General features: G+C 43.9%; 1 protein-coding gene across 2 annotated transcripts in view; it reads right to left on the bottom strand.

The window, feature by feature from the left end:
• The window catches only part of LOC139268703 (WD repeat-containing protein 47-like), a 75,752-nt gene extending 58,953 nt beyond the window's left edge, over positions 1–16,799 (bottom strand). The window contains exon 1 of one of the 2 annotated variants that reach the window (XM_070887282.1): positions 16,697–16,799. The gene's annotated coding sequence lies outside the window, so the exon portion shown is untranslated. Of the gene's footprint in view, positions 1–16,304; positions 16,417–16,696 lie in introns of those variants that run through there. The other variant, XM_070887281.1, reaches the window with a different exon arrangement.
• Between the last annotated feature and the right edge of the window lie 550 nt (positions 16,800–17,349).

Consider the following 17,349-nt stretch of genomic DNA (forward strand, 5'->3'; position numbering starts at 1 on the left):
TTCCGAGGGACTGCCTATGATGATGAGTGAACTGTGTTCTGTTAGACCAGTCTCCCAAGGTTACAATTGTTTCCAAAACTTCAGTAATAGACTGACTTGCATGTATATGAATCCTTCGAAAGGAGCTTCCTGGTTTTAAAAGACTGGGCCTTCCCTCTGTGGTTACATCATCACAACAGCTGTCACCCAAGAGTTTCTCCAAACAGATGCAAGCTAAGTCTCAACAGGTGGTGCTGAAGGTTGCCTTCAGACAAGGAAGTGGCAGAGCAAGTCTTATTTGTCATCAATAAAATGTTGAAAATACACAGTAGATAATGATGCTTTTCAGTTATTAGATCCAGAACTGGAGGCTCTATTTTAAGACCTTGGGATGATTAATATACCCCAGAACTTTGAGCACCAGTCAGTTTCAAGAACTCAGGCAGAAATTTAAGAGTTTATCTTTAAATACCATGGTATCTCGCCTGGTTTCCAGTCCCTCAGTTCCAATTTGTCTCAGCAGCTAAAGACATTTCTCCCATTTTAATTCTAGCGGTACTCTCATCCTGAACTAATCCACAAGATTAATAACCACAAAAATTAGCTTCTTCTGACCATTATTTTGCGCAGGGTCTCCTCAGTATACCCATACAAACGATGAATATAATGGAGTTGTCCATGCATGTTTTTGCAATCTTATGTTTTTCAGTCAAACCAGATGATGGCTGTTATTTTTCAAGATCATAATGTCAAAAGTTAGTTTTGACTGTCAGTAACTTTCTGACATGATTTTAAAATCTAAAACATCAACAGCACAAGATATGAGAGAGTTTTAGAAAAATAATTCTTCATCCAATATCACAGTACAATCTATTCTGGTAAATTGTACACTGAATTAGAATAATCTTGTGGAGGAGCAATGGTCGGACCACTATATAATTGATAGTAATGAAGAAAAATTTTAAATATCTTGATTATATTCCTACAAAACCTTTGGTTAATAAGACTTTAAAAAAAGACTAATCAAGGAGCATGCAAGTACAAATTCAAACGCAATATAAAATATATCAATACTTCATGTGTGTACTATGATTTTTTTTAAAACATAGTGAACCAAAAGACTTGCAATTGTATGGCAACTTATATTGTCCCAAACATTCCAAAATAACTCAATGAATAACTCTGAAGTGCAGTTAATGTTATACACACGTTATACAATGTTATAAGGTAAATACACCAAACGATCTGCATGCAACAAGGTCCCATAACATGCACGAGAAAATGGTCAGCTAATCTGTTTTTAGAAGTTAAAGGAGGAATTCTGAGTAGGGCACATGCTTATCTTTGAATAGTATTACAACAACTTGCATTTATATAGTGCCTTTAATCCAGAAAAATGTCTCACGGTGCTTGCTTCATAGATATGAGAGACCTAGGCAGCTGAAGACACGGCTTCTAATATTCGGGTGGGGGGGGCGCGGGGAATGTTTCACAAGAGGCTAGTCAGAAGAAGGGAGCGTTGGAGGGGGGGTGGCAGCGTTAAGGAGGGAGGCAGCAGGTTACAGGAAAAAGGAATAATGAAGCCATGAAGTCATTTAAACAGGAGATTGAGAATTTAAAATTTGAGGCATTGGGGGACGGGGAACCAGTGTAGGTCAGAAAGCAATAAGCAAGCAAAACTTGATGCGGAACAGGATACAGGCAGCAGAGTTTCGTATGTGGTGAAATTTAGAGGGTGCAAGATGGAAGGCTGGCCTAGACAGCACTGAAATAGTTGAGTCTGTAAGTGACAAAGGCATGGAGTGGGTTTCAGCAGCAGATGAACCAAGGTAGGGCAAGAGGGAGACGATGTTACAGAGGTGCAAGTAGGTAGTCTTGTGAGTGAGAGGATATAGAGTCAGGAAGTCAGCACGGGGTTGAATGGAATGCTAAGGCTACAGACAGTTTGGTTACAAAAAGGGCCACATTACAGCAAAATTCTAAAAGGGACAGAGTGTCAAAAAGATAAGCCTGAAGGCTCTGTGCCTTAATGCGAGGAGTATTTATAAAGTGGATGAATTAGCTGCGCAGGCAGCTATTAACGATTATGATATAATTGGGATTACGGAGACATGGCTCCAAGGTGACCAAGGCTGGGAGCTCAACATCCAGGGTTATTCAACATTGAGGAAGGATAGACAGAAAGGAAAAGGAGGTGGGGTAGCGTTGCTGGTTAAAAAGGAAATTAACGCAACAGTAGGAAAGGACATTAGCTTGGATGATGTGAAATCTGTATGGGTAGAGCTGCGGAATACCAAAGGGCAGAAAACGGGATTGCTACCAGTGCCACGTGCTAGTCAGAGTAGGAATCGCAGGATAGCGCAGATGAATACGTGGCTTGAGCAGTGGTGCAGCAGGGAGGGATTCAAATTCCTGGGGCATTGGAACCGGTTCTGGGGGAGGTGGGACCAGTACAAACCGGACGGTCTGCACCTGGGCAGGACCGGAACCAATGTCCTAGGGGGAGTGTTTGCTAGTGCTGTTGGGGAGGAGTTAAACTAATATGGCAGGGGGATGGGAACCAATGCAGGGAGACAGAGGGAGACAAAAGGGAGGCAGAGGCAGGAGACGGAGGGAAGATGGGTGGGGTGGGGGGGCGGAGAACAGGATGGGCCACTGTGCAGCAGAATTCTAAAAGGACAAAGGGTGTTAAAAAAACAAGCCTCAAGGCTTTGTGTCTTAATGCAAGGAGTATCCGCAATAAGGTGGATGAATTAACTGTGCAAATAGATGTTAACAAATATGATGTGATTGGGATTACGGAGACGTGGCTCCAGGATGATCAGGGCTGGGAACTCAACATCCAGGGGTATTCAACATTCAGGAAGGATAGAATAAAAGGAAAAGGAGGTGGGGTAGCATTGCTGGTTAAAGAGGAGATTAATGCAATAGTTAGGAAGGACATTAGCTTGGATGATGTGGAATCTATATGGGTAGAGCTGCAGAACACCAAAGGGCAAAAAACGTTAGTGGGAGTTGTGTACAGACCTCCAAACAGTAGTAGTGATGTTGGGGAGGGCATCAAACAGGAAATTAGGGGTGCATGCAATAAAGGTGCAGCAGTTATAATGGGTGACTTTAATATGCACATAGATTGGGCTAGCCAAACTGGAAGCAATACGGTGGAGGAGGATTTCCTGGAGTGCATAAGGGATGGTTTTCTAGACCAATATGTCGAGGAACCAACTCGGGGGGAGGCCATCTTAGACTGGGTGTTGTGTAATGAGAGAGGATTAATTAGCAATCTCATTGTGCGAGGCCCCTTGGGGAAGAGTGACCATAATATGGTGGAATTCTGTATTAGGATGGAGAATGATACAGTTAATTCAGAGACCATGGTCCAGAACTTAAAGAAGGGTAACTTTGAAGGTATGAGGCGTGAATTGGCTAGGATAGATTGGCGAATGATACTTAAGGGGTTGACTGTGGATGGGCAATGGCAGACATTTAGAGACCGCGTGGATGAATTACAACAATTGTACATTCCTGTCTGGCGTAAAAATAAAAAAGGGAAGGTGGCTCAACCGTGGCTATCAAGGGAAATCAGGGATAGTATTAAAGCCAAGGAAGTGGCATACAAATTGGCCAGAAATAGCAGCGAACCTGGGGACAGGGAGAAATTTAGAACTCAGCAGAGGAAGACAAAGGGTTTGATTAGGGCAGGGAAAATGGAGTACGAGAAGAATCTTGCAGGGAACATTAAGGCAGATTGCAAAAGTTTCTATAGGTATGTAAAGAGAAAAAGGTTAGTAAAGACAAACGTAGGTCCCCTGCAGTCAGAATCAGGGGAAGTCATAACGGGGAACAAAGAAATGGCAGACCAATTGAACAAGTACTTTGGTTCAGTATTCACTAAGGAGGACACAAACAACCTTCCGGATATAAAAGGGGTCAGAGGGTCTAGTAGGGAGGAGGAACTGAGGGAAATCTTTATTAGTCGGGAAATTGTGTTGGGGAAATTGATGGGATTGAAGGCCGATAAATCCCCAGGGCCTGATAAGCACTCTGGGATGCAGCCTAAGGAAGTGGCCCTAAAAATAGTGGATGCATTGGTGATCATTTTCCAACATTCTATTGACACTGGATCAATTCCTATGGACTGGAGGGTAGCTAATGTAACACCACTTTTTAAAAAAGGAGAGAGAAAACAAGGAATTATAGACCGGTCAGCCTGACCTCAGTAGTGGGTAAAATGATGGAATCAATTATTAAGGATGTCATAGCAGCGCATTTGGAAAATGGCGACATGATAGGTCCAAGTCAGCATGGATTTGTGAAGGGGAAATCATGCTTGACAAATCTTCTGGAATTTTTTGAGGATGTTTCCAGTAAAGCTCGTAAAAGTATAAAGTGTTCTAAAGATAAACAGGCTGTCAATTCATGAAGCCCTAGTAACACACTGTGATTGATGAAGCGGGCCATACCTCCTCTAGTTTGTAAGAATAAAAAGGATGCGTCTGTAAGGATAGGCAGACCTTTCGTCTGCCTGCCCCGGAATCTATAGACTCTGTGCTGGCAGTTTGGTAACAGGTCCGAAGCTGCTTCAATAAAGATGTAAAGATTGAAGGTATCTGACTCGATTGTTGTCGAATGCAGCTGACCACCCGAAATAGAACTTAACAATTGAAGGTTGCCATGCAGGTACAGCAGGCGGTTAAGAAAGCAAATGGCATGTTGGTCTTCATAGCGAGGGGATTTGAGTACAGGGGCAGGGAGGTGTTGCTACAGTTGTACAGGGCCTTGGTGAGGCCACACCTGGAGTATTGTGTACAATTTTGGTCTCCTAACTTGAGGAAGGACATTCTTGCTATTGAGGGAGTGCAGCGAAGATTCACTAGACTGATTCCCGGGATGGTGGGACTGACCCATCAAGAAAGACTGGATCAACTGGGCTTGTATTCACTGGAGTTCAGAAGAACGAGAGGGGACCTCATAGAAACGTTTAAAATTCTGAAGGGTTTAGACAGGTTAGATGCAGGAAGAATGTTCCCAATGTTGGGGAAGTCCAGAACCAGGGGTCACAGTCTAAGGATAAGGGGTAAGCTATTTAGGACCGAGATGAGGAGTGAATTCTTCACCCAGAGAGTGGTGAACCTGTGGAATTCTCTGCCACAGAAAGTGGTTGGGGCCAATTCACTAAATATATTCAAAAGGGAGTTAGATGAAGTCCTTACTACTCGGGGGATCAAGGGGTATGGCGAGAAAGCAGGAATGGGGTACTGAAGTTGAATGTTCAGCCATGAACTCATTGAATGGCGGTGCAGGCTAGAAGGGCTGAATGGCCTGCTCCTGCACCTATTTTCTATGTTTCAATGTTTCTAAAACGCTAGTGGGAGTACAGACCACCAAACAGTAGTCGTGAGGTTGGGGATGACATCAAGCAAGAAATTAGGGATGCGTGCAATAAAGGTACAGCAGTTATCATGGGCAACTTTAATCTACATATAGATTGGGCTAACCAAGCTGATAGCAATGCGGTGAAGGAGGATTTCCTGGAGTATATTAGGGATGGCTTTCTGGACCAATATGTTGAGGAATCAACTAAAGAGCTGGCCATCCTAGACTGGGTGTTGTGTAATGAGAGAGGCCTAATTAGCAATCTTGTTGTGCGAGGCCCCTTGGGGAAGAGTGACCATAATATGATCGAATTCTTTATTAAGATGGAGAGTGACCATGTTAATTCAGAGACTAGGGTCCTGAACTTAAGGAAAGGTAACTTCGATGGTATGAGACGTGAATTGGCTAGGATAGACTGGCAAATGATACTTAAAGGGTTGACAGTGTAAAGGCAATGGCAGACATTTATAGATTACATGGATGAACTTCAACAATTGTACATCCCTGTCTGGAGTAAAAATAAAACGGGGAAGGTAGCTCAACCGTGACTAAGGGAAATTAGGGATAGTGCTAAATCCAAGGAAGAGGCATATAAATTGACCAGAAAAAGCAGCAAACCTGAAGACTGGGAGAAATTTAGAATTCAGCAGGGGAGGACAAAGGTCTAATTAGGAGGGGGAATATAGAGTATGAGAGTAAGCTTGCAGGGAACATAAAAACCGACTGCAAAAACTTCTATAGATATTTGAAGAGAAAAAGATTAGTGAAGACCAACGTAGGTCTTTTGCAGTCAGAATCAAGTGAATTTATAATGGGGAACAAAGGGATGGCAGACCAATTGAACAAATACTTTGGATCTGTCTTCACTAAGGAAGACACAAATAACCTTCCGGAAATACTAGGGGTTCGAGGGTCTAGCGAAAAGGAGGAACTGAAGGAAATCCTTATTAGTCAGCAAATTGTGCTCGGGAAATTGATGGGATTGAAGGCCGATAAATTCCCAGGGCCTGATAGGCTGCATCCCAGAGTGCTTAAGGAAGTGGCCCTAGAAATAGTGGATGCATTGGTGATCATTTTCCAACATTCTATTGATTCTGGATCAATTCCTATGGACTGGAGGGTAGCTAATGTAACACCACTTTTTAAAAAAAAGGAGGGAAAGAAATAACAGGGAATTATAGACCGGTTAGCCTGACATCGGTGGTGGGGAAAATGTTGGAATCAATTATTAAAGATGAAATAGCAGCACATTTGGAAAGCAGTGACAAGTCAGCATGGATTTATGAAAGAGAAATCATGCTTGACAAATCTTGGAGTTTTTTGAAGATATAACTAGTAGAGTGGACAAGGGAGAACTAGTGGATGTGCTGTATTTGGACTTTCAAAAGGCTTTTGACAAGGTCCCACACAAGAGATTAGTGTGCAAAATTAAAGCACATGGTATTGGGGTTAATGTATTGACGTGGATAGAGAACTGGTTGGCAGACAGGAAGCAGATAATCGGAATAAACAGGTCCTTTTCAGAATGGCAGGCAGTGACCAGTGGGGTGCCGCAGGGTTCAGTGCTGGGACCCCAGCTATTTACAATATACATCAATGATTTAGATGAAGGAATTGAATGCAATATCTCCATGTTTGCAGATGACACCAAGCTGGGTGGTAGTGTGAACAGTGAGGAGGATGCTAAGAGGCTACAGGGTGACTTGGACAGGTTAGGTGAGTGGGTAAATGCATGGCAGATGCAGTATAATGTGGATAAATGTGAGGTTATCTTGTTTGGTGGCAAAAACAGGAAGACAGAATATTATCTGAATGGTGACAGATTAGGAAAAGGGGAGGTGCAACGGGACCTGGGTATCATGGTACATCAGTCATTGAAGTTTGATATGCAGGCGGTGAAGGCAGCAAATGGCATATTGGCCTTCATAGCTAGAGGATTTGAGTATAGAAGCAAGGAGGTCTTACTGCAGTTGTACAGAGCCTTGGTGAGGCCACACCTGGAATAGTGTGTTCAGTTTTGGTCTTCTAATCTGAGGAAGGACATTCTTGCTATTGAGGGAGTACAGTGAAGGTTCACCAGATTGATTCCCGGGATGGCAGGACCAACATATGAGGCGAGACTGGATCAACTGGATTTGTATTCACTGGAGTTTAGAAGAATTAGAGGGGATCTCATAGAAACATATAACATTCTGACTGGATTGGACAGGTTAGATGCAGGAAGAATGTCACCGTTGCTGGGGAGTTCCAGAACCAGGGGTCACTGTCTAAGAATAAGGGGTAAGCCATTTAGGATCGAAATGAGGAGAAACTTCTTCACTCGGAGAGTGTTAACCTGTGAAATTCTCTACCGCAGAAAGTTGTTGAGGCCAGTTCATTAGATATATTCAAAAGGGAGTTAGATATGGCCCTTACGGCCAAAGGGATCAAGGGGTATGGAGAGAAAGCTGGAAAGGGGTACTGAGGTTGAATGATCAGTCATGATCTTATTGAATGGCGGTGCAGGCTCGAAGTGTCAAATGGCCTGCTCCTGCACCTAATTTCTACATTTCTATGTTTCAGCCTGAAAGTGTGGCTGGGAACAGGGTGGAATTGGTGAAAATGCACAGAGCCACTGTACATGTAAAATCTAACTCCATGTCTATGGATGTTAGCATGTAGATGAGGAAGGGGAAGAGGACCAAGGATAGATCTTTGGGGCAACTCCAGAAGTAATGGTGTGGGGCCAGGAAGAAAGTAATTGCTGCAGATTCCCTGTCCACAAACAGATAGGAAAGAGTGGAACCAAGCAGCAGGGACCAGTCCCACGGAGCTGGTCTATGGAGGACAAGTATTGGAGGTGGTATGGTCCACTGTCAGAGAACTCAAGGAGGAAACAATGCCGCACACTCACAATGTCAGAGGATATAATTTGTAATCTATAATGCGTAGCTGAACCTGGAAAATAGACCAAGGGATTTGGGGTTTAATGTTTCATCCAAAGACCGGCACCTCCAGCAATGTAGTTATCCTTATATACTGCATTGGGGTGTCAGTTTGATTAGGTGCTCAAGTGCTGGGGGGGGGGGGGGGGGGCTCGAACCCACAATCTGCTGACTTAAAGGCAATTTTATAACACCATTTGCAGCAATGGTCTTTTAATCTAATTTGAGTTATTGCTGTAAACGACTTTGAGGTGTTGCACAGATATTGATAACAGAGATTTGACCAGTCAGGACAATGCTAAAGGGCATTTCTTCGGTACACTTCACACTTTTCTAATGCTCTGGTGTAGTCTAATTAGATGCACAGGAAATTTTAGCATAAATCGACACCGATTACACTATTAGAGGAAATTCTCGGCCATATATAGAGTTTTACTTCCAGAGATAGGGAGAAAATAAGGAGAAATATTCGGCTTCGTAGAAGTTGTGGCACCTGCTCGGCAGTGAGCTACAACCTGATTTGTAGGCGAGACTTGGCCACTGCAGTGGAATTGTTTGCAATCTCCACATCAAATCTTGCAAGCATATAACCTGCAACACCTGCTATGTTATTCAAGTTATATATTTTTTTTAAATCTAGGAAACACAGCTGTTTAGAATGTCTGGACCAGCAGAGATTACTATGTTCGTGATTTCACAATTTCTTTTAAAATGGAAATTGTTCTGATTCTTACATTTTAAGGCTTCTTCCCAAGCTAAAAGTGAAGAGAAGTAATCTATCCGCAAGGCTGTCAGTCAGTAATAATTGTTAGAATATGTACAAGGAACTGTGACTTTGGTTAACTCTCCCTCTCATCTTTGTACTTTCCTTATGGAACAAGTGACTATGTTACATTCACTATTTCCCCTTCAGCCTAAACTGGAATCATGCATCCTCTAGTTCTGAGATACATTCTGCACAATACATCACAGTACATCACTATTCTACATTCAAAACTATAAACATTATTGGAAGAGTATGTATTAGGCTGCATCAATGGCAGTATATTTATATGTATCCTTCTGACAGCATTTTGTCTAATGATCACTGAACCTGTAACCTCGATGTTTCTCAAACAAAGCATTCCAGAATGCAGCACATTAATGAAGTTATTAGATGGGTGGTTAATGGGGAGGATAACATTGTATTTTATAACATGTCCTGCAGTTCAAAAAATAACAAGTTAATTTGCAGATTTTTTTTTAAACAATTGACTATCTAACTCTAACATAGTGAATTACCACACTTTAAAAACAAAATAACCATACCACTTTCACTGATTTTTTTCAATTAGCAAGCTTTTTTTTTTAAATGTTAAATCAAAATTTGAAACCTCCTATATTCATTGTATAAACAGACCCCAAGTCCGAATGGAACAATTTAAACAAATCATGGGCTTCATCACTGATGCATTTCACTCGATATCTAATTGCTGTCACATCAGTATGCTGAACTATACGGACCAGTAGTGTGGGGAAACTACAAATATTAAAGCGCACTTGGAGTTCCCTGTCTCAAGTTCCAAACAATGTCAGCTGTCCAAAAGTACCAACATTGCATAAAATATAATTAAATTAATATACACCTAGGAACTTGCGAGCAAGTCAAATGCAGAAAAATAAAAGAAATCTGATGACAACAAATCTGCTGACGTTATTTCAAAAACCATGACATCCACTGGTTTTTGGAGTCAAAGATCACAGATGTGCACAGCTCTGAGATGGTTTTGTCATCAAATTAACCCAAGCACAACAGACACATCTCTTGCAATGAGTTCTCCTCAAACAAAGGCATGGTTATCATGAATGTGCCTCAGGACTGTATTACTGGCCCCCCTCCTTTTTTCTGTCTTTCCCTCAGCTATATTTTCTCCAATTAAATATTGGGAGGACCGAAGCCATTGTCTTTGGTCCCCGCCAAACTAAGTTCCCTAGCAACTGACTCCATCCCTCTCCCTGCATCTGTCTGAGGCTGAACCAGATCGTTCGCAACCTAGGTGTCAGATTTGACCCTGAAATGAGCTTCCGGCTACAAACTAGTGGAATGCCGCAGGGATCAGTGCTGCGACCAACTATTTACAATCTATATTAAAGACTTGGAAGAAGGGACTGAGTGTAATGTAGCCAAGTTTTCTGACGATACAAAGATGGGAGGAAAAGCAATGTGTGAGGACGCAAAAAATCTGCAAAAGCACATAGATAGGCGAAGTGAGCAGGCAAAGATTTGGCAGATGGAGTATAATGTTGGAAAGTGTGAGGTCATGCAGTTTGGCAGAAAAAAAATCAAAGAGCAAGTTATTATTTAAATGGAGAAAGATTGCAAAGTGCCACAGTACAGCAGGACCTGGGGGTACTTGTGCATGAAACAGAGTATGCAGATACAACAAGTGATCAGGAAGGCCAATGGAATCTTGGCCTTTATTGCAAAGGGGATGGAGTATAAAAGCAGGGAAGTCTTGCTACAGCTATACAGGGTATTGGTGAGACCACACCTGGAATACTGCATGCAGTTTTGGTTTCCATATTTACGAAAGGATATACTTGCTTTGGAGGCAGTTCAGAGAAGGTTCACCAGATTGATTCCGGAGATGAAGGGGTTGACTTATGAGGAAAGGTTGAGTAGGTTGGGCCTCGACTCAATGGAATTCAGAAGAATGAGAGGTGATCTTATAGAAACGTATAAGATTATGAGGGGGCTTGACAATGTGGATGCAGAGAGGATGTTTCCACTGATGGAGAGACTAGAATTAGAGAGCATGATCTTAGAATAAGGGGTCACTCATTTAAAACTGAGATGAGGAGAAATTTCTTCTCAGAGGGTTGTAAATCTGTGAAATTCGCTGCCTCAGAGCGCTGCGGAAGCTGGGACATTGAATAAATTTACAACAGAAATAGACAGTTTCTTAAACGATAAGGGGATAAGGGGTTATGGAGCGCAGGCGGGGATGGAGCCGAGTCCGAGATCAGATCAGCCATGATCTTATTGAATGGTGGAGCAGGCTCGAGGGGCTGAATGACCTACTCCTGTTCCTATTTCTTATGTCCTTATATCCGCGGCATAACTAAAACCGCCTATTTTCACCTCCGTAACATTGCCTGTCACCGCCCCTGCCACAGCTCATCTGCTGCTGAAACTCTCATCCATGCCTTTGTTACCTCTAGACTTGACAATGTAAACTTGGTGATCCAAAACTTGGCAGCCCGTGTCCTAATTTGCACAAAGTCCTGATCACCCATCACCCCTGTGTTCGCTGACATTGGCTCCCAGTTAAGCAATGCTTGGATTTCAAAATTCTCATCCATGTTTACAAATCCCTCCTTGCCCCTCGCTATCTCTGTAATCTCCTTCAGCCTCACAACCCCCAACCACCCCCCCCCCCACCCCAAGATTTCTGCACTCCACAAATTCTGCCCCCAAGCAGTACTGATTATAATTGCTCAACCATCAGTGACCGTGCCTTCAGCTGCCTCAGCCCTAAGCTCTGGAACTCCCTCCCTAAACCGCTCCGCCTCTCTTTCCTCCTTCAAGACGCTCCTTAAAATCTACCTCTTTGGCCCAAGTTTTTGGTCATCTACTGTAAATTTTTCTTTTCTGGCTCAGTGTCAAATTTATTTTTTTGTCTTCTAGCACTGTGAAGCGCCTTGGGCTGTTTTACTACGTTAAGTTCCAGTTTAGGCGCTACATAAATACAAGTTGTTGTTGTTCTATAATCAGCAAGCACTGGGACATTCAAGTCTACCTCCCTACCACACCTGAACCCGTAACTATGTGACTCCTTGTCTGACGTGGACTCTTGGATGAACCAGAACCTTCTCACATTTATCAGCAAGTTCATTCATCCTTCTCATCTCCCACCATATCCTCTGCATCCTAGTTTGACAGGTTCCTCCCCTGCTTCGCTTTCCCCCGCCCCCCCCCTCCCCCAGCACACAATTTCAGTGCCCTATTTGACCTTGAGCTGACCTTCAAACCCCACATACTATCCATCACCAACACTCTTGCTACCTCAACCCTCAAAGTTACTATCACTATCACTGAAAGCCTCATGCCCCATCACTGCCAATCAACCTTTCAAGCCTGTTCCGCCATTCTACAAGATTATGGCTGATTTGTACCTCAACTCCATTTACCTACTGGTGCTTCATATCCCTCAATACCCTTACCTAACAAAAATCTATTAATCTCAGTCGTGAAAATTTCAATTCACCCAGCATCCAGTCCTTTGGGGAAGAAGTGTTTCCTGATTTAATTCCTAAATGGTCTAGCTCTAATTCTAAGATGATGCCCCATTGTTCTGGATTCCCCCACCGGAGGAAACAGCTTCTCTGTATCTACCCTACTGAATCCCTTTATCATTTTAAAAACCTCGATTAGGTCTCCCCTCAGCATTCTAATACAAGTCAAGTTATGCAACCCATTCTCAATTTAACCCTTTGTTCTGGTGAATCTACGCTGTACTCCCATGTTATCCAGTGATAGCACTTTAGCTTCCGAGTCAGTAGGTTGCACATTCAAGTTCCACTCTAGTCTTGAGCACATACGTTACGCTGACACTGCAGTGCAATACTGATGGAGTGCAGTACTATCTGAGGTACCATCTTTCGGATGAGACGTTAAACCGAAGCCCCCGTCTTCCCTCTCATGTGGACTAAAAGATCCCACAGCACTATTCAAAGAGGAGCTGGGGAGTTCTCTTAGTGTCCTGGTCAATATTTATCCTTCAACCAACATCACGAAAAATCAGAATATCTGGTTTTCATCACAATGCTGTTTGTGGGACCTTGCTGTGCACAAATTGGCTGCCGAGTTTCCTACATTACATGTCAAAAAAGTACTTTATTCGTTGAACGCAGCACTCTAGATGGGGTCTGATCGCAGCTCTATACGGTAGTGTCAGCATAACTAAAGCATCAATTCCACTCCTTTACTTTTTAGCCCCCTTGTAATAAAGGCCAACAACCCATTAGCCTTTTTGATTATTTGTACCTGTGCACTAGCTTTTAGTGTTGTGTACATGGACAACTATAAAAATACAAAAAAAAAAAGGGCCTTAGGAAATGTTTGGAGTGTCCCCCAGATCGGGGGGCACGATTTAATGTTTAAGATTTAATGTTTATTGTTTACTCCAAAAGAGTTGTGTACATGGATATCCAAATCCCTTTGCTCTTCCACAGTTCCTAATTTCTCACTTAATAAAATATTTTTATGTGCCTTTCTTGGATCCAAAGTTACCTTAATTATCCTACACTGAACTCCAACTGCAGAGTTTTGCCTGCTCATAATCTACCTTTGTCCCTTTGTGACGTCCTGCTCTCATCTGCAAAACTTACGATGCCTCCTAACAGTGTCATCTGCAAACTTGGATATGCAACTATCTGCACCTTCATCCAAGTCATTGATATCTATGGTGAAAAGCTGAGACCAAGTTCAGATCCTTGGGGAACACCATTTGGCTCAGCTCAGAACACTATCACCTCAAGTTCCCCTCCAAGTTACACACCATATGGAAGTACATCGCCGTTCCTTCATCGTCGCTGGGTCAAAAGCCTGGAACTCCCTCCCTAAGAGCACTGTGGGAGTACTTGTGCAGCAGTTCAAGGCGGCAGCTCATCACCACCTTCTCAAGGGCAATTAGGGATGGACAATAAATGCTGACCTTGCCAGCAACGTCCACATCCCAGAACGAATAAAAAAAACCTTGCCTCCGAGTCAGAATGTTGTGGGTAAGCTATGGCTCAGTGGGTAGCACTCTCGCCTCCGAGTCAGAAGGTTGTGTGTTCAAGTCCCACTCCAGAGACTCGAGCACAAAAATCTCGGCTGACACTCCAGTGCAATGCTAAGGGAGCGCTGCATTGTCGGAGATGCCAGCTTTCCGATGAGATGTTAAACCGAGGCTCTCTCAAGTGGATGTAAAAGAAGAGTAGGAGAGTTATCCCCGGTGTCCTGGCCAATATTTATCCCTCAATCAACATAACAAACAGGTTATCTGGTCATTATCACATTGCTGTTTGTGAGAACTTGCTTGTGTGCAAATTGGCTGCCGCATTTCCCACATTACAACAGTGACTACACTCCAAAAGTACTTCATTACCTGTAAAGCACTTTGGGACATCTGGTGGTCGTGAAAGGCGCTGCATAAATGCAAGTCTTACTTTCTATCACATTCTGCCAATCAGAGTAAAGCACCTTTACCCCGACTTTTTTGTCTCCTACCACTCAACCAATTATCAATCCATGTCAAAGTTACCAATTCCACATGCTTTCATCTTTGCTAAAAATCTCTTTTCCAGAAGCTTTTAAAAAATTCACTCTCAGGATACAAAGACACAGGAAATAGAAGTAGGCCATACTGCCCCTTGAACCTGCTCTGCCATCCAATAAGATCTAGGCTGATCTTCCATCACAACTCCACTTTCTCGCCTTATCCCCATATCCCTCAATTCCCTTATTGCCCAAAAATCTAGCTATCTTAGTCTTGAATATACTTATTGATTGCACATCCACAGCACTCTGGGGTAGAGAATTCCAAAGATTCACAACCATCTGAGTGAAGATATTTTTCTTCATTCTCAGTCCAAAATGGCCAACGCCTTATCCAAACAGGAGAACCAGCCTTTAAGCATCTACCCGATGAATCCCCTTCAGAATTGTATGTCTCAATGAGATCACCTCTCATTCTTCTAAACTCTGGAGAATATAGGCCCATTCTGCTCAATATCTCCTCATAGGGCAACCCTCTCATTCCAGGAATCAATCTAGTGAACCTTTGTTGCACCCTCTCAAGTATATTCAGCCTTAGGTAAGATCAAAACTGCACATAGTACTCCAGCTGCAGTCTCCACATGCCCTATATAACTGCATAATTATATATAATATAAATAGAGATATGGGTGTCACTAGCAAGACTAGCATTTATTGCCTATCCATAGTTGCCCAAGAAAAGGTGGGGGTGAGCCTCTTTCTTGAACAACTGGGGAAAGTGCTCCCACAATGCTGTTAGGTAGTGTGTTCCAGCAATGATGATTAAATGCCTTCTGGAAGTCCATATAGGCAACATCCATAAACATTCCCCTATCCACTATGTTAGTGACCTACTCAAAAATTTCAAATAGATTAGTTGGATATAACCTACACAAATCTGTACTGATTCTCTTTGATCAGCGTTATACTTTTTCAAATGTTCAGTCACTATGCCCCTCATGATAGATTTCAGTAATCCCCCCCGCAACTACTGATAGTTCTGGAGTTTTTCTCTCCCTTCTTGTATAACGGAGTGATTCGGATTCTGACCTGGTTTGCATCCACCCTCCCTTTACCTTAAGCCAAATTGTCCCTACAATCTAGAACTCTCTCCCTAAACCCCTTTACCTTGCTACCTCTCTCCCCGCCTTCAAAAGCCTCAAAGCCTACGTCTTGCATCAAGCCTTTGGCAACCTACCCCAATTCTTCTCCTCATGCTCCGATGAAACCGGAAACGTTAAGTGGTCTTTTCTTTTAACAGATGCTGTCCTGGCCTGCTGTGCATGGCCAACATTGACTGTTTTCACAGCAGTTGTTAGACTAGAGACCAGAGCCTGGTCTCGTTAATGTGACCAGGACAAAGACCACTCTCATTGTCATCACTGGAGTCACTATTTACAGGCTCCAGAGACCCTGTTCACCTCGGCCTTTCGTCTGCCCCGGAGGCCTATTTGTTACGGATTTATAAATCCGGCAGGGGTGTTTCCATCCGGGGGAGGGGCTCACCTTGACGGCAGAGGCAAGGGATGCGACACGATCGACCAGGAACTGCAACCCATCTATCGCATTGCCTCGCACAAAGAGGCGGCCTCTCCTCGGGTAAACAACCGGAGGGGAGGTGGGAGGATTTAAACACTAAACACGCACAACAGGGACCACTTCACCCCGGGTCACCGTCCTCACAACTCGCCAATATCCCATCATTTACAGCTCAAACAAACCCAAATACCGGTTGTAATTCATACCGTGGAGTACGGGAGTTGAAATCACGGCGGGCGGCGCCCGGCTTTTCACCCACACTGGCTGCTGACCGTTATTTTCCTCTCCATCCCCGGCTAGCAGCGGCCGCCCACTCTCACTATCTGGCAGGAAATGCTTCCCCGCACCGCACTGCGCCTGCGCGCCGCCGCACCAACCTCGTGGGGCGCACGATTTGGCAGGTGGACGCTCCGGGGCGGGGACAACAGAAGGGGCTGGTCCCTCCGGCTTAACGGTCAGCGCCAACAGCCGACCGGCAAAACTTGACAAAAACTCAGCCGCTTTTACAAAAAATAAAACCCGGTCGGCCTCCCGTTGACTGAGTCGACACTCATCAGCTGTACTGATGATTAGAAAGTTCCAGACGGCCTAGCCTGACCTGCTGCTGCTTCACTCCGGGTGAATGGCGCAGTCACGGCGGCGCCACCACCTCTCCTCTCTGCTCGAGCTCGGCCTCGCGCTCCCTCCTTCCCGCTCGGGGCGCCCGTTGTCCTGGTGCCGGCGCTGCCGGCAGCCAATCAGAGCTCAACCTCAGCTCGAGCCGCCCGGACCTCTGGCTTCTCAGCCCACGCAACCCCCTGCTCAGCAGTGTGTGTGTGTGTTCATAGAGGGGGAGGTGTTAAACAGTGTTTTTGCGCTGTTAGCCCTTCAAAATGAATCTTGGGACCTTAACGCCAGGAACCTCATGGACAACCCCCAATTCGAACTCATCTTAATAGTTGCAGTGTGGAACACGAACACCGGCATAGATCTCATGGACCCAATGGCCTGTTTCTGTGCTGTAAATTCTATGCATGCCCCTCACTCAATGCCAAATGTTTAAATGGATTCACGGCGTAGACTGCGGGAAAAATTTGATTCTAAAATATTAGTGTTTCTTCACTGCTGCACTTGTATTCTGTTAATATGCGATTGGTCTGGACTGCTTCCCAATCAGTTTTTATTACGTTGTTTATCTCCCCTACCCATGGCAACAAATCTCGGCTGCCTTTTTACCTTCAGGGGAAACAAAGACAACGCTATGGTGCAAGG

The sequence above is a fragment of the Pristiophorus japonicus genome, chromosome 8, assembly GCF_044704955.1.
Source record: "Pristiophorus japonicus isolate sPriJap1 chromosome 8, sPriJap1.hap1, whole genome shotgun sequence".
NCBI lineage: Eukaryota > Metazoa > Chordata > Chondrichthyes > Pristiophoridae > Pristiophorus > Pristiophorus japonicus.